The 25,903-nt window shown below is 45.3% G+C and overlaps 1 protein-coding gene and 1 long non-coding RNA gene across 9 annotated transcripts in view; both read left to right on the top strand.

The window, feature by feature from the left end:
* The window catches only part of LOC119566598, a 31,326-nt gene extending 19,074 nt beyond the window's left edge, over positions 1 to 12,252 (top strand). Inside the window, exon 2 of the long non-coding RNA XR_005225851.2 lies at positions 11,595 to 12,252. This is a non-coding gene — a long non-coding RNA (uncharacterized LOC119566598). The remainder of the gene's footprint in view (positions 1 to 11,594) is intronic.
* FAM219A (family with sequence similarity 219 member A) overlaps positions 1 to 25,903 on the top strand; it is a 138,849-nt gene that overhangs the window by 26,152 nt on the left and 86,794 nt on the right. The gene's annotated exons all lie outside the window — the stretch shown is intronic.

The raw sequence follows: 25,903 nt of genomic DNA on the forward strand, positions 1-25,903 counted from the left end.
AGTGCTGCACCCTTGCTAATTTGAGAGGAATGGTAGGGATCCTTAGCTAAAAGCTACTATGGTCAGTTGTTAGCATAGGAGAATTTTAATCTTGTGCCCCTTTTAGTTGGAGTTAGTACTCGTATTTGCTTATCTCTTGCTAGTAAAATCTTTCTTTTGCTCGTTGTTTGAGAGGAAAGATAGTCCAGTAGTTAGGGCACTAGCCTGGGGCTTGGGTGACGTTGGTTTGAGTTTCTGCTCAGCCACAGAGATCTTGTGTGATCTTTGCCCTGGCGCTATGTGCCTCAGTTCTTCCCTTCCTCACAAGGGTGTTTCTAGTGAGGATAAATATGTAACTGTGAGGTTTACTCTGAAGTACCTAAAATAAATTACAGTACAAATGGATTCTGCTAAAATCAAAACAATTTAATCACTAAGTCAACTAACCTTCTCCAAGAACTCTTTAGCAAGAAACAGGGTCGTTGTGGCTGCGTACCAGGAGAGATGGGGAAAACAGGGAGACTGAGGTGTCAGAGTGGGAGATCAGCCCTGTGAAATACGAGTAGTTTTCCAAAAGCGAATGCAGATTCCTACATTAAGAATTTCCAGTGAAACAACTAGTAAGGATTCTTTCTGATCTCCAGAGAAGCTGCCTTTTGAAGTCCACATCCCCTGCAGATGGCTGAGGCAGAAGGGTTTTTTTGATGTAGCCGAACGTGCATGTACTGCTGGATCAGCAATTCTCATGAACTGATTTCTACCAGAGGGTAGCTTTCAATGTACTTGAATGCCCTCTGACCCTCCTATGCAAAAGCCAGCTAATAGAAGTAAAAAGGCAAATTCAATTTGGTTTGTGTGTTTGCGTCAAAAGCTTTCCCCTAGCTTTTTCTGCACTGGTTGCTTAATATCTGACACATCCTATTTTCCTATGCAAACAGCTCCCTTCTGGACTCCTAATATCCTCTGGAGAGAGAAAAATGTCAGCTTTCAGGAGTTGATATTTAGACTTGAGAAATTAAACTGCATAAAAGTGTTCAGCGCAATGGAGTATATACCATTGTGTATTGCTCGCTTCCAGGTGTGCCATTTGGATAACTATCTGGGAGAACATTTTGTAGCAAGGGGGATGTGTTAACTGCTGACCTGTGAGGGTCTATCTACAGCACAAAGAAAAACCCGCGGCACCAAGTCTCGGAGAAGGGTAAATCGACTGGGGTACATGGGGCTGAGGCTGTGGGGCTAAACATGGCAATATAGACATTTGGGCTGGCACCTGGGCTCTGAAACGCGGCAAGGGGGGGGCAGGGTCTCCTAGCCGGAGCTCCAGCCCAAGCCCGAACCTCCCTGCTGCTATTTTTAGTACAATAGCCTGAAGGTTGGTCAGTTGACTCAGGCTCTGAGACTTAGCACCACAGGCTTTTCCTTGCACTAACAAATTTGATGGTTGCACTAACAATAGATGTACCAAGTGAGCTGGTCCACCTTGGGGTTCAGTATGTGAACCCAGGTGTGAGCCCCTGGCTGCATGCCTCTCTCCTCTCCGCAAAAAGGTTTGCTGTCTTTGGCTGAAATGAAAAATCTGTCCCTAGGAATTTAGCCAGAACAGATTGGGGTAAACTCACCATGGAGAAGCCTAATCCGCAGTGCTCTGCTGGGCATGTCAGACCTGCTCAAGTGTCACGAGCTTTAAGCCTTACACGCTTCTCCATGCTTACTCACATTTTCTTTCATGAAGTCAAAAGCGTCCATAGATCCTTTCTCCCCTGGGGAAAGGTTCTCTGCTGATCTGATAAAGGATAGAACTGTTGCCAGTCAGCCTGTTGTGCAGTAAGTGAGGATTTTAATCACTCTAGATTTAATCACTCTACTATTTTTTTCCTTCTACGTCCGGTGAATTTATTCTGACTGAGGATCATGTCTCAATGGCTGGGGAGGGGGCTCTCAAATTGGAGGAGTGTTCCTTTTCTGCTCGTCATGGAGGCCTAATTTCGTCCCAAAGCAGTCTGCAGACCCAGACTATCCTAATTACAGTGATCATATTTCCCTATGCTGAATACGGGACACCTGGTAAAATTACTCATATTCATGCAAGTTCAATGGCAATCAGAACTGTGCAGCACAAATATTCTAATTAACATCAAGTTGACTGAGCCCCTGTTAAAAAGAAATACTGAATAGTTGGATTCTTTTTATTTATCTTCTTATCTTTAAGGATTTAGGATTTACACAGAGAGAGGTGACACACACAGCCCACCCCCGCGCGCACACACGAGGAGGGGTGACACACACACTCCCGTACACCTCTTTCACAGAAGGTGGTGACCAACTAACCCAACCGTCCCTGCCAGGCACTCTCCGCCTTCTATGCTTGGCTAGGCCCCCGGGATGGACCCGCCTCTCTGGATACCTGGCGCTGCATCATCCCAAGGCAACACGTCTGGGGGCACGCAGGGTCACATACCCCCCTCAGATTTCTGCCAGGGTTCACACCGGAATGTGGCTAGCAGCAGCCTTTCCGCACTCTACGGGAGGAAAGGGACGGGAGCTGTTTCCAGCCACGGGGGTGAGGGGGGACACAGATGACTTGGCCTATGTCTTTGCAGCACTCATCTTCCCCTCCCCTCTCTCCTGCTCCCCTGTGGCTGGAAGAAGCCTGCCCCTTCCTGCCCGCACAGTGTCGAAAGACAGCTAACACCTCCAGCTTGCTGCTGGTGACTGACATAACCCAGCTGCCTCCTGTCCCCCGGCTACAGCACGGGCAGGAAGGGGTTAAGTCCTAAGGATGCATTGTGTACCAGGGTCTAGGGAACCTGATTGCAGGGGCTTCAGCAAACCTGGCCAGAGAGGTGGCTCAGCAGAGGAAGGCGCCTAGGGGGTGGAGCAGCCCCGCACTCCTTGGGGGCAGGACCCAGGGTGGTGGGCGGCAGGTGAAGAGGATGCTAAACCCCTGCATAATGGGGCTGTCGTGGAACCTGCCGGGTCAGGGCGCAAACAGGTTGGAAATCGCTTTCCCCCCCCCCCCCCCCATCACTCCAGAGCTGAGCTGAGCGGCGCAGAGGCTGCCCCATGCCAGCGTTGTGCGGGGCTTTGGCACATGCAGGGCTTGGCTCCTCCTGACCAGTGTTCCAGGCCAGAGGGTCTTGGGCTTTCCTGGGGCACCGGCCCTGCCAGAGGCAGTGGGGAAAGGAAGGAGCCTGCCAGCCAGGCTGTTGGTGAGCTGAGCGCTCCAGCCAGGGGCTGGTTCTCCATACAGCCCTGGAAGCGGAACGCACCCCACCGTGGGGGATCTGGAGAAGCAGTGGGGCTGTGCGGGAGTGAAGGGGCAAAGCAAGAGAGGACAGCAAGAGGGGGAGCAGCAGAGGCAACATGTAATTGGCTGCCACCTGGCGCCTGCCCACACGCACCAGCTACCGCGGTGCGCAGCCGGTGCTGTCCGGAAATGGGACAGGGGGCAGGGCCCTGCTGGCCAAGAGCCCGCATGCAGCAGGGGCTATGCAGACAGACCAGCAGGGAGAGCCACCCCACCACCTGCCTTGCACACCTACCCCCATTGTCTGCCACTAGTGCCCCCCCCCGCCCCCTATCGGAATCACTGTCAGTGGACGGGTGGCTGGTGAGCAGGGATCTGGCCAGCAGTAGGACCCACAAGTACTGATGCGGAGGAGACAGAAAATACTGGACAATTCGCCTGTTTTTAAGAAAGTCAGAACACCTACAGGAGGGCTTAAATATGGGACTGTCACTTTAAAAACAGACATCTGGTCACCCTAATCCTAATGGCTCTATGGATTGTACTATTTGAAGAGAATTTTCAGGCAAGGAGGGGTTCTGTTCTGCCTCCCCGTGCCTGGGAACTTGAGCAAGATCCAGGGGTGTTTGCTGTTCGGCTGATATGTACCTCTCCATCATGTAAGTTGTCCCATTTTAATGAAACAACCAGAAAAATCCTTCCATCCCTCTCTGGGAGGACGCTGAGGATCCTGTAGTTCTTCACTATTGGGCACGTGGAAAACCTGTGAAGGCAGCTGCTGCGACTGCTTTGCAGAGAGGAGACAGACAAGTTGTCTAGTTTACAACTTTTTTTTTTTTTTTTTTTGGAAGGCTCATTTTAGTGTGGGGGAATGGCGTTGAGAACCTTGAGCAACTTGTCTATGAGCAGCACTATTGGGAACATTACATTGTCTCTCTAAGTGTTCTCTAGTAACCAGGTCTGATTTTTAAAAATACCTCCTGAACAGATTCTTTTACTTAAGTGTCAGGTGTATGTTAGCAAAGAGTTTCTGTATTTGGATACGCTCTGTTATTAATATTGATTAAAATTGCACTTTTGATTAAGCAGAGCCAGACAGCATTGCCCTCACGTTGCTATAGGCAACCAGCATTGCAAATTCACGGAATACTACTTAGATTTATATTTAATGTTTTCTAGTGTGTTTCTGCTGGAAACAAGGTTTCTTCCCATGGATGAAGAGAGCTTTGACAGCCCAGTAAATATGCAGCGATACTAACAAGATCAGGAATTCAGACTTTTATTTTCAAGTGATTTATTTTAAATTTTTGATCTGATCTGAATCACAAAATCATTTGTGGAAAATCTTTTCTATTTAGTAAGACTTCTTTTCCTTCACTTCCTAGATTGTCTGGAGGAATACACATTCGAACACTCAATGCTTCGTTAGCCTGTGTCATGTCTTTAAGGGTGACCAGTGATATTGTGCTATCCCAATGTATCTCAAACTGGATGGGAGCCCAGTGGCCTCCCTAGAGTAGTCCGAGCCTCCTTCCTTGGGGAAAAGTCGACAAGCCAGCTCAGGCAGAAAAGAAACTAAATGAACAGACTTTTCTTGTTGACTCTTTTGGAATCCAGCAAAAACATGACAACTTCCCTTGAGTAGTGAAGATTCCCAGATGTCCCGCCCCAAGGAAAAGTTAATCCTGCCCTAGCAACATACTTAGTTATTTACAAACATTAGTTTATTTTAAGATACCACAGTTAGAGATGTTTGTGTTTCAGGATTGCTCCAGGGACTGGTGCTGTGATGAGATTTTTGTCTTTAAATCTCCCATTGGTCAGGAATTAGCTAGCAGCCCTCTTGGAAAGGTCAGAACCAGCCTATTGGATTAAAACTTTCCCAAGAAGTCATTGTCCAAATGCACTTGGATTTGAATAACCACCATCAGCTTGGTCCCTTTCTGCAAAATGGAGGTTAGACACCAGGTCTTAACAGGCAAGCATTAAAGCCTTAGTAGGCTTCCAAAACTGATTAAACTTGTGTAAGGACAATAACATCCACATGCATGTTAGATAGCGTTTAAAAATTATTTCTATAAGGGATATAAGCCCTCATGCTTCAGGGGATGAGTCAGCCACTACACTCATACATACAACTACCTGATGGGGATTGGTAAGCAACTTTTCCCTAAGGGCAGGCTAGAGTTATTCACTTAATGGGTTTAAACACTTTTTTTTCCATTGAAGCATCTACTACTGTCCACTGTTAGATAGCCCTCATTACTGGTCCTTCCTAAAATCATCTTAGTCTTCATTCCATCCAAGCATTAAACTTTTTTTAGCCATGTGAAATAGTCCTTCAGGAAGCGGGGGAAGCATCCTGCATTGTTCATGGAGGGGGATAAATTAGATGACTTAATGCAGGTAGGTCTCTTATTAATGGATTCACACCAATCCCAGTAAGTTAAGAAATATCTTAACTCCTAGACACTCAAATGTTTTCATAGAATTTGGTGGTTCCCAGAGGGCACTTTCAGGAGGTAATTGAGTTTTGGAATCTTTTTTTCTTCCTGTAGACTTCAAGAAAGCAACTGGGTTTCGCTTTAGCAGTCTTCTAATCGCTATCAGGGCTGCTCCCAAACGAAACTTTAACTCCATTTCCAAGCATCCTTTGGAGGCCACATGACTTTTGTATAGAACATTTCTAATCTTCACTAGCCATGCAAAGCAGCGTGCAATCAGTTCCCAAATTAGAGTCGGTCTCCAGAGTCTTTGGGGGAAACTGTCCCTGTAATCTCAAACCTGCAACACTCAGCCACCTCCTGTACTCTGACCTTGCTAAAGTGGATTCTGACTTGAAAAGTTATTTCATGAAGTTTTGGTGGCTTTACAGGCAGGCTTTAAAAAAACACGATTGAGCAAGATAGAAAAAAGAATTGCTTGTAGACAGGGCAAGACTTTGACAAACACACAGCTGAGTTGTGAGGCTTGCTGTACGGTGATTCATATTTAATTGTTTTCATGTTCCCAGTCCTAAATTTCCTTTGATTTCCTTTCCTTTCCTTAAATTAAAGCCAAATGTACCTTGATGTAAAAGCAGCTCCTGCTCTAGTAACAGCTGATGTGCAGCCAGACATTTTCATCTTTGCATTCTTTCTGCTGCTTGAGTTAGTTGCACTGTGGTCCAGAGACCAAAGTTGTGCTGCAGTGTATGCAGGATGAGCTCTTCTGCACCAGGCAGGGAATATATTAAATTTAAAATAGTTTTTGTTTCCTTTTCTAAGGAAAAACCTAATAGTAGTTGCGGCAAAGAGTCCTGTGGCATCTTATAGACTAAGGGACGTATTGGAGCATGAGCTTTCGTGGGTGAATACCCACGTTGTCGGATACATGAGTGACATGCGTCCGACGAAGTGGGTATTCACCCACGAAAGCTCATGCTCCAATACGTCCCTTAGTCTATAAGGTGCCACAGGACTCTTTGCCGCTTTTACAGATCCAGACTAATACGCCTACCCCTCTGATACCTGACATAATAGTAGTTGGAATATAAGACTGCAGTCCTCAAATAGAATGGGCATGGGAATGCAAGTAACCATGCCCTCTGTTATTCGTGTCTTACCCATAAGCCAACCATAGATTTGTAGATTCCAAGGCCAGAAGGGACCATTGTGATCAACTAGTCTGCCCTCCTGTAGAACACAGGCCAGAGAACTTTCCTGGAGTAATTCCTGTTTTGAACTAGAGCGTGTCACTCTGTCTGCAGTGGCTCACAACCATGAGTGCCTATGTTACGGCATACTGTCAAAAACAGGGCAGACACCCCAACCTGGTGGCATGTTCTACAGTTAGATTTCACAACCCAGTAACAGAGTGCACTTCTGGATTAGTTGTAACAGTGTTACCATGGAGTCACAGACCGTCCCCTTAGACTCTCCAGTCTATCTTGCCACCCAGGCAAGTTGGACTTAGGGATAAATGGTCACTTACACCAAAAATTACAAAATATTCAAGTTGCTTCCAGTCCCAAGAGATCAGTCACTTACTCCAAATCAATTGGTACCCTAGATTTTACACCAGAGTCAACACCTGTAGCCAATCCTGTAATAAACTGTCTCAATGTTTATTAACTAGGAAAAAGAAACAAGTTATTTACAGGTTAAAGCAAGCAAACATATACACACAAATGAGTTACCATCTACGGTTCCTAAAGATGACAGTGATGTGGTAATCTGTCAATTGAAAATTTCTTTCAGATCGGATCTAGGGGTAATCCCTGGTGAATTCTGCCTTAATTTAATTTCTCTGGTACTGTGAGAGTTCAAAGAGATGAAAAATCTTCATGTCAGCGATTTCCCCCACCACCACCACTTCCAGCATTCAGACGGATGGGGAGAGGCCTTCTGGGTGGATGGGGCAATTAACAAAGCTTCCGTCTTACAATGGCCCACTTAATTTTTGATAGTCCTCCTGGATTGGTGGGGGAGGGAGGGATGATGCCTGGATTTGCAAGTTCAGAGCAAACATTTTTGAAGTTGTAAAGTAAAACTTGCATATAGCATGGAATACAGACATTACAAGTAAGATTAATGCATGCAGCAACTAACAAGCATTTCAGAGAGTCTAAACACAATACATTTTTTATAAGACTAATACCTGTTTTGAACAAAACTAACACATCACTACAGCCATCACTACTAACCCCAGCCTGAAGACTCATTTGAGATGTAACTGGAACAACGTACCAAAGGGTGTGGTGGATTCTCCGTCACTGCAATCTTGAAGTCAAGATTGGATGATTTTCTAAAATACATGCTATGGCGCTGGGAAACCTAGTGCCAGCTCTGGCCAGGCTGTAGGCATTAGCTTGGTTTGGTTTCCAGCTATGAGTTTGTCAGTTTTTAGCTAATGCCTACGGCTTTGGCCAGAGCTGGGACTTGATTTACCAATGTCACAGCATGTATTTTAGAAAATCATCCAATCCTGATTTAAAGATTACAGTGATGGAGAATCCACCACACCCTTTGGTACTTTGTTCCAGTAATCATGTCTCAAATGAGTCTACAGCAGAGGTGGGCAAACTACGGCCCGCGGGCCACATCCGGCCTGCAGGACCCTCCTGCCTGGCTCCTGGCCCGGGAGGCTAGCCCCCGGCCCCTCCCCTGTTGTTCCTCCCTCCCCCGCAGCCTCAGCTAACTGTGCCACTGGCCCAATGCTCTGGGGGGCAGGGCTGCGAGCTCTTGCCGGGCAGCGCAGCTGCAGAGCCGCGGTCTGACCCGGTGCTCTGTGCTGCACGGTGCTGTGGCCGGCTCCGGCCCGGCTGCCTGTCCTGGTGCTCTGGGCGGCACGGTTGTAGCGCCACCAGCCACTGTGCTCCAGGCAGCACGGTAAGGGAGCAGGGGGTGTTCAGGGCGGTGGTCAGGGGGTGGGGGGGGTTGGATGGGGGGCAGTCAGGGGCAGGGGTTCCGGGAGCGGTCAGGGAGAAAGGGTGGTTGGATGGGGCAGGAGTCCCAGGGGTCAGACAGGAATGAGAAGAGGGGTTGGATGGGGCGGCGGGGGGCAGTCAGGGGCAGGGGGTCCGGGGTTTGTCAGGGGACAAGGAGGGGTTGGATGGGGCAGGGGGCAAGAAGCGGGGGGGGGGGGCACGCCTGGCTGTTTGGGGAGGCACAGCCTCCCATAACCGGCCCTCCATACAGGTTTCGGAAACCCGATGTGGCCTTCAGGCCAAAAAGTTTGCCCACCCCTGGTGTACAGCCTGGGGTTAGTAGTGATGGTTGTATGATATTGGGTGATGTGTACTCTTTTTTTCCATTGGCCTAAAATGAACTAAGCTCAAAGAACACATAGGAAGCTATGGTCCCTGCCCTAAAAAGAGCTTCTTGTTGCCCACCTGATAACCGCTGTCACTACCTGTTGGCCTCATAACAAGTAATCCATAAATATGGGTATCCATATCACTTTCCACATCCCCTGAAAGATCCAGTATCCTAATACTTACAAAGGTTGATTAAAGAGAAGCAGTTATGGGGCGGGGGAATCACATCTTGATCATCTATAGTTGCTTAATAACCTCCATATCAAATATGGTAAACGTATATGTTAAAACAGATGTTTCTAATGTTGGCACTCCTGGCACAATTCCACATTTGGAAAACAAGCTGTCCTGAGGTAAAAAGTCAGTATTGGTGACAGGATTATTCTGTCTCATGTTGTCAGTCGAGGCCAAACTCAAACTTCTATCGGAGTGGGAATAACCACAAAGGACATAGCCAGCTCATATGCTAGCTACTAGTTCACTTTCTGATTGGTGTCCTGGTTCTGCTCTTTAAGAACCTCAGTGGTTGAGAAACAGGTTACATGAGATCACCTTTCCGTATTCAAACTGTCTAGAATACTGTGTTCAGCAGAGACTTAAGGCTTGTCTAAACAGTTTTTTGGCATTAACTTTTGGATTTGGATTATAATGCATTGCGTCCACACAACGCAATTATTTTTTTTTAAGTTATCTGGCCACTCTGAAAAGAGGATTGAGTCAATTTCAGGATGAGCTAGGCCCAGGAAAAAGTTTGGGTGAATTTGAATGATGAATTAACTCTTCTGCCTCTACCTTCCACGGTTATCCCACACTGTATTGCTTAACACATGGATTGACCTGTATGCCCTCTGCTGCTCTGGGGTCATGTTGAACTGATGCTACTTGCCTGTTTAAATGCTGACATGCAATCAGATGGGCCCCATTTGCAATTAGGAATCCCTGGGGTTGCATGTTCTTCTCAACCCTACAGCAGCCACGCCTCATGCAGCTACGCAGAGATCATGGGTTTCCTTTATCTGTAGAGAGGAGATTGTCGGGTCCTGTCTTAACAGCAGCCCACAGAATGCAAAGATATGAGTGTATATCTCCTGGGAGTGACAAGTTCCGGGGGTATAACAAAGGAAAGATGCTCTAGCAGAATATTAAAGCAAAAACTCGAGGACAGCAACAAGACCCTCTAGCTAGCTCCTAGCACCTGCCCCATCTATCACAAGCTGAAATGGATTTCTGCCAGTGAGGCACCACCAAACCCTGTGGTTTTGTGGACTGCAGCCAAGAGGCCACGGATCCCAACCAGGACTCCTGATGAGATTTCCCTGGAAAGTCAAGATCTCCTTCCCATGCAAAAGCCTGAGGAAGAGATGGTTCCCAAAACCAGGCAAATGTCTTTCCGTGAGCACTGTGTGCTGTGTTACAGCACAACTCCTAGACGGGTTTCTTAAAAACTTTTGTTATGGCTACCCAATGGCCACTGCCATTTTGGGCAGATGTGAACTAGGAACCTTTCCGAGCCTGCTCAGCTTTTATAGCCCCCTCCCACTCCCGCCATGATTAAAATGATGTCTGCACTGGACAGCTTAAGCTCTCCAGCAGCTATTTTTGTAAAACTTTCATGTCCCACAGCCATTGACCATAATGGCACCCTAGGCTCCTTTACCCGTTCCATGTAACCATCCCTCTCCCGCCCAACCGACTGCAACCCATGCTGGTCAAGTGTCCTTGTCATTAGAATGTGAACTACACAGCACTCACTTCTCTGAAATAGTCCCTCCTGCTCCACCACTGTTCCCCTACTCTCCTTTCCCCTCCCTATTCGAGGCTGGTGGGGCTGCAAGGGCTAAAACCCAAACCTCTTGTAATGCAGGCATGTTTTATTGAAGTGGCAGATACAGAAAGAGAACTCAATATAAAAAGTACTTTGCTTCACAGTTGGAGCAATGCCCTGAGCTTTTCGCTGCCGTTGCATGTTAAGGTATATTTCCCAGTGTGTGACATTTACAAATGCATTGGTTATAAGGTACTCGGCTAGTTTTAATCACCCACAGCTCTGTTAACCTTCTGGGTTCAGAACAGTCTCTGTAGAAGTCTATTAATTTTGCAGTGCACTTTGTCCTGCTCTGCAGGTGCATTGCAGCCGTATAGGTACCATTGTCCTTCCAGTCCTGCAGCATCTTGGGGTAGGGAGTGGGGGGAAGCATTCTGGTGAACAGCATTGCTGCTTATCTTGCTGGTTTGCCCATTGCCTTTTTGAACAAGACCCTTCTCTGCCTCTTGATATGCCTCTGGGTAACGTCCTCTGAAGTAAGAACAACCTGCAGAAGTACACAAGCAATTACTACCCAGTCCCCTGCGGCCCACCACCGATCCAGAATGGTACGGGGGCCTTATGCAAAGGGAAACTTCTATCTCCAGGCTCACCCCAGACTGGGAAGAGACTGTGGGAATGGAATTCTCAAATTGAGGGGAAAAGTAACATTTTAGTATTCGTTTCCTGGAGACAGGAATTAATACAATAATTTGTTCTGTTTCTCGGCTCTGTGCCTGATGTGCTGTTGCCCTTACGAACAGGATTATTACCAGCCTCGGAATGTCTGACAGATCTCTGGGAGAAGAAAAGGAAGATAATATATGTGAGAATCTTGCTTGTGCCTCCTGGAAGAGGGAGAAGAACAAGGGAGTGGAGGAAAGGTCTCCTTGCAAAGAGAGGAGAAAGCATTGACAATGGACCGTATTGAGGGCAGTCGGGAGATGCAGAAACAGCTGATGGAGTTGATGCAGAAGTAGGCAGTCCTGCTAGAGAACATTGTAGTACAATTGTTCCTGCCCAGTATCTGCACCTCCACGCCAACCCAGCCATGTCCTGCAGCCCACTGAGAGCAATGCATACTGAGAACAGTGGTATCCTTCCCGAAGTTTCAGCCACAGGCACCTCTCTCCACACCCCAAGTCAGGGAGATCAGTGAATACTGGAACCCTACCTTCACCCCAGCTACAAGTGATGGATTATTTTCTTGCCATTCTACATCTTACGGCAAGGACAGCAGTTAAACCCTGGTCCAACCCATGTTTGTGACCAAAATAGCACAGATATGTGTATTAAGCATTTAGGCATGTGTGTCACATCAGTACTATTATGTTCCATAAAGTTTTCACTGTTTTATGTGTTTTATGTCCTATTGCTTTGAAGTTTGCACTGCGTTCAATAAAAGTTTTATTATTTGCACTATTTGATGTTCAGTAAAGGCTGCTATTGACAAAAGGGTTCAATGGCTTCATAAAATTAGACCTGCAATAAACATAATAAAATGCTCATTCATAAAGTCATTGCACAAAGCATCAAATTTCCATTTCATAAAATCCTTACAGACTAATGAAATCCTTATGTAATGCACAATAAAATGTCATTTCTGTATTTTAGCTCCTAGCCTCTAAATAGAAGCACAAGGTATGCCTGAGCTTGTGGCTCTCGTTGCTTGCTGCTGTTTGCAGAGGCAGCCTCTCTGGCTGTTCATAACCTTCCAGAATTCTCTGCACCTCCATCTGCCACCCATTGATGAAGCTCTGTCCCTTGCTCTCACAGATTTTGTGCCAAATGCATCAAGTAATTTTCACACAAACAGCCTCCAGCCTTGTCCTCTGGCATCTCCATCTCCCTTTCAGCCTTCCAAATGCACACTCCCCTGTCATTCCGCAGCTACTCCGTGGACAAGTTGAACAGTCCTTTCTCTTATCCAAGTATCCAGTAAAAAGGCTTCAGAAGCCAGGAAAACAGGGTAAGCTGGGTCTCCTGGAAGGAATGTCCATAATGGTCATGGGAGCAGACATTCCCTTTCTCGCTGAGGAAAACACGCCTAAATTTCTAAAGGTCTTGGCACCATGGACCCTTTCAAGGCCACCAAACATTAATATACCACAGGGATTGACCAGGCCTTGGAGACATGAGGCAATACCCCTTTTCTGTTGAACTCTGAGGCTTGGTGTGGGGGATAAAGGAGAGACATATGGGTCCCATCAAGGGCCTTGTTACAATTTAGGAACCGCAACCATGCAAATCATTGCTTGCCTGTGCTTTGCCAAGCTTTCTGACACAGGGCATCGCCATTCTCTATAGCAGCGTGCACCTGTATGACAACAACCCCGACAGTTGATCTCTCAGCACCAAGCTGATCAGGCATGGTAAGCTTCTAGATGGTGATGGCCACTCACTTCTCCACACTGAGGGGAGCTCTGATGTTGGTGTTCTGCCTTGGGTGAGTTCTGCACAGATCTCTACGAAAGTGGCCTTTGTCATCCTGAAATTCTGCTGCCCCTGCTAGCCATCCCACATCTGCATCGTTCCCTTCCCACCGTTCAGTGCTAGTTTCCCCAAGTCCAGAAACAGCTCTCCGCTGCATGAAACTTCTCCAGGAAAAAATCATCCACAATTAAGTGCTAGATTTCATCCCTCTCTATCCAGATAGATTTAGCAGTGAGGCAGCTGACTCCCAAAGTCATCCAGCTGCACAACTGCAAATGCAGCTGCAGCAGTCTCTCTATTAAGTGTCAATGCATGCTGCTTTGTTCCATCCATGCTGGCTGACAGCAGCTTGAAAATGGTGCTGGCTCACAAGAAAGACAAGTCATGGGAATTTGTTAGTTTGAAGTCCCGGAATTCCAGTGGCTTCTGATAGGTATCCCACAGTGCATTGCAAGAAAAATCCCATCATAGAGCCTAGCAGTGGGACAATGACCATGGGATACCGAGTAGGGTCCCAGAGCTTGGGTTGCAGCCTGAGCCCAACATCTTCACAGGAATTTTACAGCCCCACGGCCCAATCCCAAATCAGCTGACCCAGGCCAGCTGCAGGTGTTTAATTACTCTGTAGACATACTGCCAGATTGTGCCCTCATTGACACCTATAGCCCTGTTGTCTTCCAGTTATGACCATGAATCTTCAACATGGTTGCACAGATGTAACTGTAACTCTGCAACATGTTTATTACTGGTAATATATGAAAAGGAGAGAGATCCCAGGTTCATTTTGCAGGGCTACTAGTCAGAAAAAAACGTTCTTAGAAAACTAAGCACACACTTTGATCTGGGTTCACTGATTCATTCAATGACATTTTTAGAGTAAATTTTTGAAGTAGACCCACACTTCAACTTCTGTGTGGCACATAAATCCTGGAGTGAGTACCACGGATGGATTATAAATACCTTAGATGAATTGGAGAAAGTACTTCTGTAGCTAATCAATTCATTTAGAGTTGAGAAACTCTTGTATGACAAAAAGAACAGGAGTACTTGTGGCACCTTAGAGACTAACAAATTTATTTGAGCATAAATAAATTTGTTGGCCTCTAAGGTGCCACTAGTACTCCTGTTCTTTTTGCCACTACAGACTAACATGGCTGCTACTCTGAATCTTGTATGACCGTTGTTTGTGCTGTGGATAAAGACATTCAGAAATCTAGGCTACCAAAATCTTGGTGGGAGCACTACCGCTCTAGAATGGAAATAAAAGAAAGCTGAACCAAGGAAACTTCTAATCTTTTCTAATTCTATGAGGGATGCACTCAAAAGTGCAGTATCACCTCTCCTAAAAGAAATCATTCAACTGTCTAGCTAAATGTTAGCCACATATAACTGTTGCAAGACAGTTGTAGGACTGAAGGTACCATATCCATCACTCTGCTTTTTCTTAAGGAAAATCAGAAGGGTTTATTTTAGGGAATAGATCTTCTAACAGCCTGCCAGAGTGTCCATTTATAACAGACACAATGAATTACCGTAGGGCAAACGTGTAAAAAGAACCAGTTGCTGGCACCATTGACTGTGTTCAAACAGCAGTCCCTCTTAAAATTATGGATCAATTTGTTTTTGTCCCTTTTGGGGGCTTCTGGCCTTTCTTCTCCGCCTCTAGTCTTCAACAGCTGCGACCCTAGTTCTTCCATTCAGCTATGCAGTGCTGCAGTATGAATGACTGATCGTGGCTTCCTTAACATTAAAGATACCGAAAAGTTTCTCTGAAGTGGAATAGTGGGAGGGATAGCTCAGTGGTTTGAGCATTGGCCTGCTAAACCCAGGGTTGTGAGTTCAATCCTTGAGGGGGCCGTTTAGGGATCTGGGGCAAAAATTGGGGATTGGTCCTGCTTTGAGCAGGGGGTTGGACTAGATGACCTCCTGAGGTCCCTTCCAACCCTGATATTCTATGATTCTATGTTGCAATGGCAAAGAGAGGTTTGACGGTTGGGAAGTTGGCAGTTTCCACCTGCTCCAACACACATCTCAGTTGACCGGAGACCTTGACATGGGAGAAAATCCCCTTCTCCCTGAAGGCCTTATTTATAGCAGAAAGCTGCACTAGTGACTCTGGTCCTTTAAAATTATATTCGCTATCTCCTACATCATTGTAGGCACTAGACGAGATAAGACTACAAGTCAGTGCTCCTGCTCCATCTTCATTAGAGGTATTCTGTGTTTTGCTGCTTCTGTCTCAAAGCCTAAATCAAAATAAACATTCATTCACGCATACAGATCTGATACTTGGACAGCGATCTGTAGAATGTCCTTGTACAAAGACATCCCTTATCTCATTTGGTTGTGGAGGTGTATGCACTGTGACCTTAGAGATCAGTCCCCATCAGCCCTGTAATTAGGAGCAGAAAGGCAGGGGCTGACGCTGAAGCAAAATCAGTGTAAACATAGACCATTCAGCATACCAATGTTGTGTAACCATTTTTAACATGTTTACCACACCAGGTATTCTCCCTGCAAGCCCATTCTCCTATAGTAGGTAACAGGAATCCCAGGTGTTCTCCTTCGGAAATCTGCTGCAAAGGCAGCTGACAGCCGTTAAAGTAGAGAAGGGGGAGGGCATTGAAGGAGATGGTAATGAGGCAGAATAAACCTGGTTACTGAGCTCTGCACACAACACTTCCTCAGTTATGTAACAGACTGGGCTGCAGTGCTCTGGAAGCCTGACTTGTTCAGCCACTTCTGCAAGGAAAGCATTTCAGTGCACTGCATTTGTCCTTATACAGGCAGCCTGATCTCTCCCCATAGCCCAGTGAGGGCCTCCAGACCTGCTGCTCTAGGAAAAGTGTAGCTAACCACTAATTGCTTGTTTCTCTCTGTCCAGGAAGGTAGTGTTTCAGTTAAGACTGAAATCTAAATTATTGGTAGAAGGCAGAGTTATTCTAGTGTAACATTGCAATACAATTCATACTAAACTGATTTCATGCAGGTGTCATGTACGTCATTGCTCTCCCTAGGGCTGGCCATATACTCGCTCCATTTAGCTCCCTTGTGAAGTCAGGCTGATGCAGAACACCCTAGGCTGGCTGGAGGTGAGGGTCACTCAAGAACAATGCAGTTGGCTCGTTTGCCCCAGAAGTTCTGTTTTCTACCTATGGTTAGATCTCTCCTTCGTCTAGCCCTGGAGAGAGGAAACATTCATCTCCCAAGAGGCGTAGCATTAAAGCCCAAGGTGTTGTGTAACATCTGTTGGGCTCATACAGGGTTTGAAAAATGTACCAGACACCGACTCTCCAAAGGTCAGTACAAAAAAATGGAGGGAATGGCAGTGTGTCATGTATAGGCAGCATACATGTGAGAAACCCCATCGCCTGTCTGCTGCGGGGAAGGAGAAAGTGCTGTGATTCTTGTGTTGTCCCTTTATCATGCTCAGGGGCTCCATCTAGCCCAGAGGTGGGCAAACTACGGCCCACGGGACCCTCCTGCCCGGCTCCCGGCCTGGGAGGCTCGCCCCCAGCCCCTCCCCTGCAGCCTCAGCTCACTGCAGTGCCACTAGCACAATGCTCTGGACGGGGGGCTGCGAGCGCCTGGGGCAGCACAGCTGCAGAGCCCCGGCCTGACCCACCCATGCTCTAGGCAGCGCAGTAAGGGAGCGGGGGGGGGGGGGGGGTTGGACAGCGGGCAGGGGAGTTCGGGAGTGATGGTCGGGGCCAGGGATGTGGATAGGGGTCGGGGCGGTCAGAGGGCAGGAAACCGGGGTTGAATGGGGGCAGGGGTCCCAGGAGGGCAGTCAGGAAGGAGGGGGGGTGGATGGGGTGGTGGGGGGCAGTCAGGGGACAGGGAGCAGGGAGTGGTGGATGGGGCAGGAGTCCCGGTGGGGCCATCAGGGGACAGGGTATGGGGGGGTTTGGATGGGGTAGAAGTCTCTCAGGGGGCGAGAAGCAGGGGGGTCAGATTGGGGGCCGGGCCACACCTGGGTATTTGGGGAGGCACAGTCTCCCCTAACCCACCGTCCACACAATTTTGGAAACCTGATGTGGCCCTCAGGCCAAAAAGTTTGCCCCGCCCCCTGGTCTAGCCAGTGACCAGTAAGAAATTAGATGCCTGAATTGGAGCTCTTAACTGATGTCATTCCTGGGGAGAAGCATTTACCTCTTCAAAGCCAAGCCCATATGAGTGCTACAAAGGGAAGGGTCTTAAGTAGAATAGCAACCTCCCAGTCTGTTGTGGGTCCTCTTCCCTAGCGCTTGACTTTTGTTGATCAGACTGCTCCTAAAGCAGCAGAGTGAAACTGATCAGATTCTTTTCAGTTTTCCTGCTAACCCTAGTGTTCTGAATAGTAAAATTGAAAGGTAACAAGTGTGATTAATGTTACTAAGCTGTAGCTGGAGAAAACATGAACCGCAGCAGCAGAGGCCCTGGGGCTCTCTGTAGACTTGGGCAGGCAGCATTGCCTGAGCTCACGTTCAGAGAACTTTCACTATGGTTGTAAGAGTTAAAGCCTTCATTACCTTGTACATGAAAGCTTAGATATTACAGGAAGTGATGGTGTAGAGTAGATCCCTTCTCTCACTATGGAAAACTTCCTCCTGACCACTGATGCGTCAGTAAACTTCTTCTGAAGTCTTAGTCCCCTATTGAAAAAGGGTGCAAGGGCATAGAGTATCAATACCGCTGTGTCCTTGGCCATTGCGAGACTGTGGTAAAGGGTGCTTACGTCTGTTTTCTGATGTGCTCACCTGTCCGCTACCAATTGGACTGAGACTCACGAGTTCATTTTTCGTAAGCTTATTTAAGTGATTACTAATACGTTCTACAATTCAAACCAGTGATCTAAAGGTGAAAGACTGTGTAATCTCTTTACCATCCAGACTCAAGGGTTAATCTTGTAAAAGAAACTGGGGTTTGACAGATCAGCTAGATGAACACAATTAATTTTTTAAGTCTTTGCCCAAGCATTTTGCAGGTGAGCTGCTGCCTGTTTAAGGGAGTCAGGACCCATCAGGTGTTGTTTTAGACAGCAAAACCTTTGGTATGAGCCCAGAACACCCTGACACACAACAGGTTAAAAAAACTTCCCTCACTATTAAATAGGTAAAACTATGAAACATTTCACCTTCTGCAGGGTAGACTCTTCCTACTGAAGCTTGACACAGTGAGAACGTTATTATACAAGAAGAGAATTCACAAAAGGAAAAAAAGTAAAATGTGGAAGAGGCAAATCTGCCATGGATATTTTAGTCTGGTCACTTTCCAGTCAAATGTTTGATCTTATGTAGTCATCCTAACCAATGCTAATGAGCCTTTTGTCAATGAGTTTTAACTTAATTAAGAATTTGTGCTATGGTTGTAACCTGCAGGGAAACATTCTTGGCTGTTTTCCCTAGCTAGCTAAATGACTTCTCTACACCAAAAAGATGCTTATGGGAGAAGAAGCTAAAAGAAAAAAAGCTAGACCTAGTATGAACTAGGCTTGCTGTTCTCAACGCTGCCGCAGAAGTTTTCACATGTGACCTCTGCACAGCACTTCTGCCACTGTAGAAACTCTCAGCAAGCGTTCAGTTGCCTGCTTTAGTTTGCTCCTGTTGACATGGACTAACAGGTAACAGCATTAGGCCGGCACAAGGCAGCAATAATTTACTGTTCTGAACCAAAAAGGGGAAGTAAACTAAGGACCCCAGTGGGCGGGCAAGCTGTGAGACACCAGTCAGAGGCAGTTCAGTGCTTCAGTGTAGAGCAGTTTGGGGGCACATGGGGCTGCAACCCTGCATTTGTTCCAAGTGATGAAGGGGTCACTCACATGAGGCTCACCTTTTTCCCTCCTGGAAAGAGGAAATTTCTGATGTAATCCAAAAAATCAACAGGTTATACTGACAGATTTCTAGTCTAAAATTTAATCTCTGTATAATCTTGATGACTTTTTTTTTTAGTTTCCAAAATAGCAGTTAATACAGTGGGATTTTATTGTCAACAATAGAGGAGTTAATGCTGATGTCCTAGTAAACTTCATTTTGTCCAGTTAAATTTCTCATACAATTTCTTATGGATTAGATAACCTATGCTTCATGTCTTAAACTGTTGGTATAAATAGCACCAAGTAACACACTAACACGAGGTTTCACTACCACTGGAAAGCAGCCACCTCTCATAAAAGTGATCTCTCTTAATTGTAAAGCACATTGACATGAAAGGAACTGTATAAACGCAAAGTCACCGTTACTACTTTCAATTAGGTGAGGTAGGTCTTTCCCACCTGCATATGATACAGTACAGCCACACTTACTACAGCTCTCAAGCAAGAATTGAAAGTTACCAACTGGCTCCTTATATAGATTACTCTCCGAGAACCTATATCCAGTTACATTTTGGAGCCAATGATTTGGAAATGTAATGCAACTCCCTGCTGTAGTGATCAGCTGTTACAGAAAAAAACTCAGAAGTCTGAATTCAGGTTCTGGCCAGTTAAAATCACAAACCTGGTTATCCAGTCAATTGCATGTGCAACTGCTGTTGATTTCAGTGGAAACTGTATGCCTGTAACTAATATAGTGATTGGACTCCATTTTTCTTAGTTTAATCTGCAAAATCCTCAACTGTTAAAAGGGTCAGAGCAAACATGGGGCAAAGTTCTGATTGTGAGTGATTGTCTTGCTGTGCTGCCTAAGCAGAAATGTCTGTTGCAGAATGCACGTTATGGATGAGAACTCTCCCTTCCCTTTCCCCCTCACAAAATAAAGCGTTTTCTTGAGTCTTCATAGGCTAAAGTGAACTGATGGGCCTATCCACTTTTAGAAAACCATTGTACTGGTCTAGATGCACTGAAGTGGGAAGGCATGTGAGGAAAGAATGTAAAGGATGAGGACTGCATGTGCAAAAAAACCCCTATTAAACAGACTGTTCGAAAAGTGAACCCATTTCTGCCTATTAATCTGCATTAGAATCCCATCCTAGCTAGGAATAATGCAAAGGTCACTCTCCTCATGCATGCAAAGAGTGTGTGACTGATTCTAAAATTGGCTTATCACTAGTTTTTTGTTTTCGCTTACCTGCCATTCTTTTACTCTGCCCCGGTCATGGGGATCCTAATAAAGATGCTGTCAGCTCAAAAGAAAAAGATCACACCCAATTGGTCGCTTCCCCCAAAAACTACCTTAACTGTCTGTGATTGCCGATCACATGATTGCATGGCTGATGCCAACCATTGTGAATGGGGCATATCTTTTAAAATTATTCTTGAAAACCCTTGGCAAGGCAAGGCAGTGACCTTGTCATAAATGACTTCCAAGGAATGGTTTGAGAGTTACAATGACTTCTCACTGGGTGTCGTCAGCCAGCATAATTTTATCAGCATCCCTTTAATATTAGTGTTTTAAAGTTGTATCTTCTCATATACGATTTATAATGCACTTAGAGCCTTGGATAAGCTCAGTGAGAACTTCAATAAACTGCTTTAGAATGCCCTCGGTTTTCCAGCACAGATGGGCCTAAATGTGATGGCTTGATGATTCAGCACCATGGCCAGAGCAAGGAGTGGAAAATATCTTGTGGACTGAGATGAACTGAAAGGAGAGTATGCTAGTAGCACATCATAAAACCAGCAGTGGAAGCGAAGAGGTCATAAACTAACCTACTAAAAGGAAAGATGTTGTTATCAATTACCCAAAAATGCAGGAAACTGACCCAGCGTTAGCTAATTTATGGTAGAAACCATTAAAGTTAACCCTTGCCAAGCACTTCAGCGGTTATCTCCTATTCCTAGTATGGGGGAAGTGGTAATAATCAAGGGATATGAGCAATTACTGTTGGTAAAAGCTAACTTTTTAATATGGCAACCATTACATTTGAAATAAATGCCTTTGTAAAACAGACCACTGTGACAGTCTGTATCCCTATGCTCACCCTTTAAAAAAAACTGATAGATTTTGTACAAAGTATGCTTGTGAGGTATCGTTTGAAAACTCATAATGTGCTGATCATTATTGACCTGGTAATGTGTGGCAACGTATGTAATGTTATAACATTATACTGTGTGATGTTACTAAGACGTATTCTAAATTTGGGGAAACAGTCACAAATCAGCTCCTCGGAGACAAAAGGCAAACTGATGCCTCACCCAGCTGTCAAGAGAATCAAATGGACTATCACCTGGCTAAGCGGCCATTCTTTGACAGGAAAAAGGGTATGAGTGAGAAATTTACATCTTGGCAACGAGCAGCTGGAGGTTCCCGTCTCCACAGACTGGCTGTCTCCTGAACCTCAGTTGGAGCCGCTTTTCAAAGAAAGCGGGCTATAAGAAAGAAGAATACAGACCCCAAAATATCTCTCCCTTCATCTCTATTCACGCCTTCAACAACAACTGAAGGAAAAGGAAATGAACAGAGAACAGGGGGAGAGTTCCTGGCTGTGAGACTCCTAGATCATGTGAAGAGAAACTTTTTGCTTTGAATTCACTTAGCTTGTTAAGTTAGGTATTATTTTGCATTTTATCTTTTATTTCTTTGTAACTAATTCTGACTTTTATGCCTCACTACTTGCAAACACTTAAAATCTAACTTTCTGTAGTGAATAAACTTGTGTTAGTGTTTCAGCTAAGCCAGTGTGTTTAGACTGACGTATTTGGGAAACTCCATTTGAGAGAACAGTTTGTGCGTATCATTTTCTAGTAATGAAACAGACTTTTTATATGAGCTGGGATTGTCCAGGAGGTTGCTGTGCAGTACAAGATGCACATTTTGGGGGGAAAGTCTGGGACTGAGAGTTGGCTGGTGTTGCCCACAGTGTGATTCGTGAGTGCCTGGCATAGCACTCAGATCTGGGATTGATTTAAATGCTGGAGGCTGTGTGTGGGCAGACCAGGAGTGGTTGCTCTCGCAGTGTAAAAGACACCCCAGGTTGGAGAATTGAGGGGACACCGCTGTCCATCAGTCCAGATTGCACCCTGGGAATGTCACAGCCAGTTACATTAATCACTGCACCACTCATCCTTTATTTCCATTGTAAAGGATGGTGGTGATCCTCAGAGTGATGGTGGTCATTTTCTACTATAATAGAATTTGAACACTGTGAGTGATTTATGCAAAGTACAAATCATTTAGCTAATCCTCCCTCTCCCCCATAATATTGCTAGAGAAATGCTAATTGACCTTATCCCCATATCACAGATAATGATGGCTGGCTAGCCAGTTACAATTCAGAATGTGTCCTGAGGAACATTATGTATCTAAACTCTGGAAGAAGATCTCTGAAATTCAGTCCTGTTGCTATTGAATCCTACATTGCAGGCCATGCAACTGGTGTACATTGCAGATGGGACAGCAGTATAATATATGTGTGTAAAGCCGTGCATACTGGCCACACAGTTTCCAGCTTTAGCTAGTTATCTACAAACCAGATGTTTTTAAATAGGTGGGGTCAACTATAGATGTTTGTGAAAGTCTGCATAGACGACAACAGACTATATTCTAGAGTATCTTCAGTCATCCAGGAAATGCTAGAGAATCTATCATGTTTAGCTGGAGATGGGTGCTGTTGCTTACAGGGACTTACTCCTGTGGTGAAGATTTCTCTCTTCTCTCCAACCCTATTCCTTTCTGCAGCCTGATTGGTGGGAGATTCATAGCGTTTCCTGTGTAGCTGCCCTAGTTCCTCTGTTTAAGTTTAAACTCAGATGAATTTCATTTGTAATCTCATCTAACGGTTTGTTAAACATCTCTGATCAACTGTTTCCAAGAAGTGTAATTTCCTTAGGTTATTGCTAACTTTTTCTCAGACCATGTCAAGAACTTTCCTTGCTTCCTCTCACAAACATGAGTATTTCAGGTTTAAGAATTGAGATTGCTGGCTTTAATGCCTGGTGTGTTTAAACAGACCTCTTAGCTAGGAAATCTAATCGAAAAATATTTTTAAAAAGACAATAAATTGTTTATATTTCGTATGTTCCTTATATGCAGATGTGCATGTGTCAATGTTTAGCTCTAAAAGAATAAACTTAATCTTAGCTGTTGCATTCTTTTATCGTCCTTAATTTTGCTTTGACTGTGATAACCGTTCTTAAATGGGCAGCGGCAGCTGCTGCTGCAGCTAGATCTGCCGAAGCAAAATAGGGCCATCTTGGACTTTACATGAGTGTAAATCTGAAATATCACCATTAAAATGTTGGCATTTCTCCAGATTTCCACAGGTGTGACTGAGCAGAGATTGATCTGCGGTCTTCCATTGTGTATTAAGCATGAAACTTCTACACACTAAGCGTAGCTAATGAACCACCCATCAGTGACCTACGTGTCTTTTTTAGAAAGAGTATCCAGACAGCAGCAAAAATATAGATATATATAGATATATATCTCTTTGCTATAGGATCTGCGGGGGGGGGGGGGGGAATCTGACTCGTGTGAATGTGTATCGCTGTCCTGAGTTCTGTTCCCATTGCTGCATGTGTGTGTTTGGCTGACATCTGGGGAAGAATGTAGGATATTGTGGCTTCTGGTGATGCAGCAAGAGAATTCAGCTGCAAAAGGGAGCGAATTCCATTTGTTGTTAGCTTTAGGTTCTTTTTTTTTAAAGATTCGTGACTTGGCTTTCACTGCATCTTTCACTGTGTTAGATAACAACATCTTTTTAAGGCCATGTTTCACTAACTGCGACCAGTACAGCCTGGGATCCTGGTAGTGAAACAGAAACTCTACTAATGTGCATGGCCAGATTTTTTTAAGAACAGATAACATTATTTGCCTTTTAAGGATTATTATGGAATGTTGTAGCAAGGTTGTGAACCGTAAAAACAAGGTCCCCAAAGTTGGCAGACAAAAAACCATAGCACTCTGAAAGGCTTGCCATCCTGGGCCCATTGCCTCTTAATGTTCAGTTTAGATGCAGTCAGAAAAACATAGTAAGTCTTAAAAGAGGCCCAAAACTCACTACTCAAGACATGTCTCATCTTTCCATTTTATCTTCCCACTCTTTCCCCTTCCTCTATCCTGAAACAACCAAGCAGCTAGGACCTTTCACTCGCAACCTTCTTGTCCCTTACTTCCCCAAATGCCATTCAAAATACTCTAGAAATGAAGATTGTGTGACTCAGGTGACTGATGATAGGATCCAAAACCTTTCATCTCTAAGCTGCCATTTCAGATCCAGGCTAGACTAAGAACAACTATCTTTCATGTGGACCAATTTCCGGAGGACAGGAGTCCCTGTTCTTAAAAAAAAAAAAAAAAAAAAAAAACACAACCCACCCTAAAACAGTCTTCATCCTGTCATCTTTGTGTTCCCCTGGGGACAGAATTCAGCAACACTGGCAGGGAAGCAGTGTTGGGACAGTCTCCAGGACAGGTTTCAGAGTAGCAGCTGTGTTAGTCTGTATCCGCAAAAAGAAAAGGAGGACTTGTGGCACCTTAGAGACTAACACATTTATTTGAGCACAAGCTTTCGTGAGCTACAGCCCACTTCATCGGATGGAAATCTGTCACTTTGTGCCAGCAATAATTTGGTTTTCAAAGTATTTAGCATTTGGCATTTAGCATTTGGAAGGGTTGCGGGGCTCTTCAGGGATGTCTTCCTTTTCCCACCCAGTGCTAAGAACATAGCTGTCTGTCATTTTTCCTCAGAGAAAATGGGATGGCTGCTGGCAACTCTAAATGGTCAGAAGAATCATGTTTAGTTGTGGCTTTTGAAGGACTGAGGAAGAACCTTTACTGGTGAGTGCTAGTCTATGCATCTTCTGTTGCAGCATGGTGGATGCTTAGCTCTTGCATATGCCTTTTAATCCTGAAATCCGTTCCTCAGATCCTCTCTTCCTGCGAAGTAGGTAGAATTTCCATTTTCCTTGTGGGGAAACTCAGGCCGATTTCCAGGGTCACCTAGTGATCCAGGGCCAGCGGGGAATAGAACCCAGGAGTCCTCTTTGCAGTTCACAGATCTAACCCATAGAAACGCTGCCTCAGTAAAATACCCACTTACGCATGGGCAGATCCTCCCAGGTCTAGGAGTCACCAAAACTCTGCCTAACTGGTTTGTCTTTGTCCTGTTCTTTATTATTGCTGTGACTTGACCGCAGTCTGTCTGTCAGCGTGGCTGATTTTGTACAAGCAGCATGGAATGATAGAATGGGAAACTTACAAACACGTTAAAGAAGGCCAGCTGAAATAGTAAGTGTTTCTAATTAGAAAATGAAAGCTGCCTTCCTAAGCTAAATGTGTCTTTATTATGACTTGACCAGTCTGAGAATGTACTTGCTACAATTAGGTTTCCCAGTACAATAAATAGGTCAACTGTGAACTAGACCTATCCAGTGGAAAATTAGTTAGCCTGGGGCAATGGCCTTAATCACACAGTTTCTTGCCTGATACTGTCCATCCTGAGCAGCTAGTAATGTGTTGCTGAGCCCTTTAAAGTGAGAGTGCAGTCTATTAGAACAAGGGAAGTTTAGGTTTGTTTGTTTGTTTAAAAAAATTGAAAGTCCTGATTCTGTTTTCCTACACGGCTTTAAGTTAAGCAGTCTGGTATAGAAGGGCAATAGTAATTTATCTCTGTCTTAGCGAGGTGCATTAGGCAATGCTTCTAAAAAGGGTTACTTACCGTTAATTAGTTTGTCGAGATTTTTGTCACCTGCTGGGTAAAAGAGATGCAGACTTCTTGTGTA

This window comes from Chelonia mydas, chromosome 5 (genome assembly GCF_015237465.2).
Source record: "Chelonia mydas isolate rCheMyd1 chromosome 5, rCheMyd1.pri.v2, whole genome shotgun sequence".
NCBI classification, from domain to species: Eukaryota; Metazoa; Chordata; order Testudines; family Cheloniidae; genus Chelonia; species Chelonia mydas.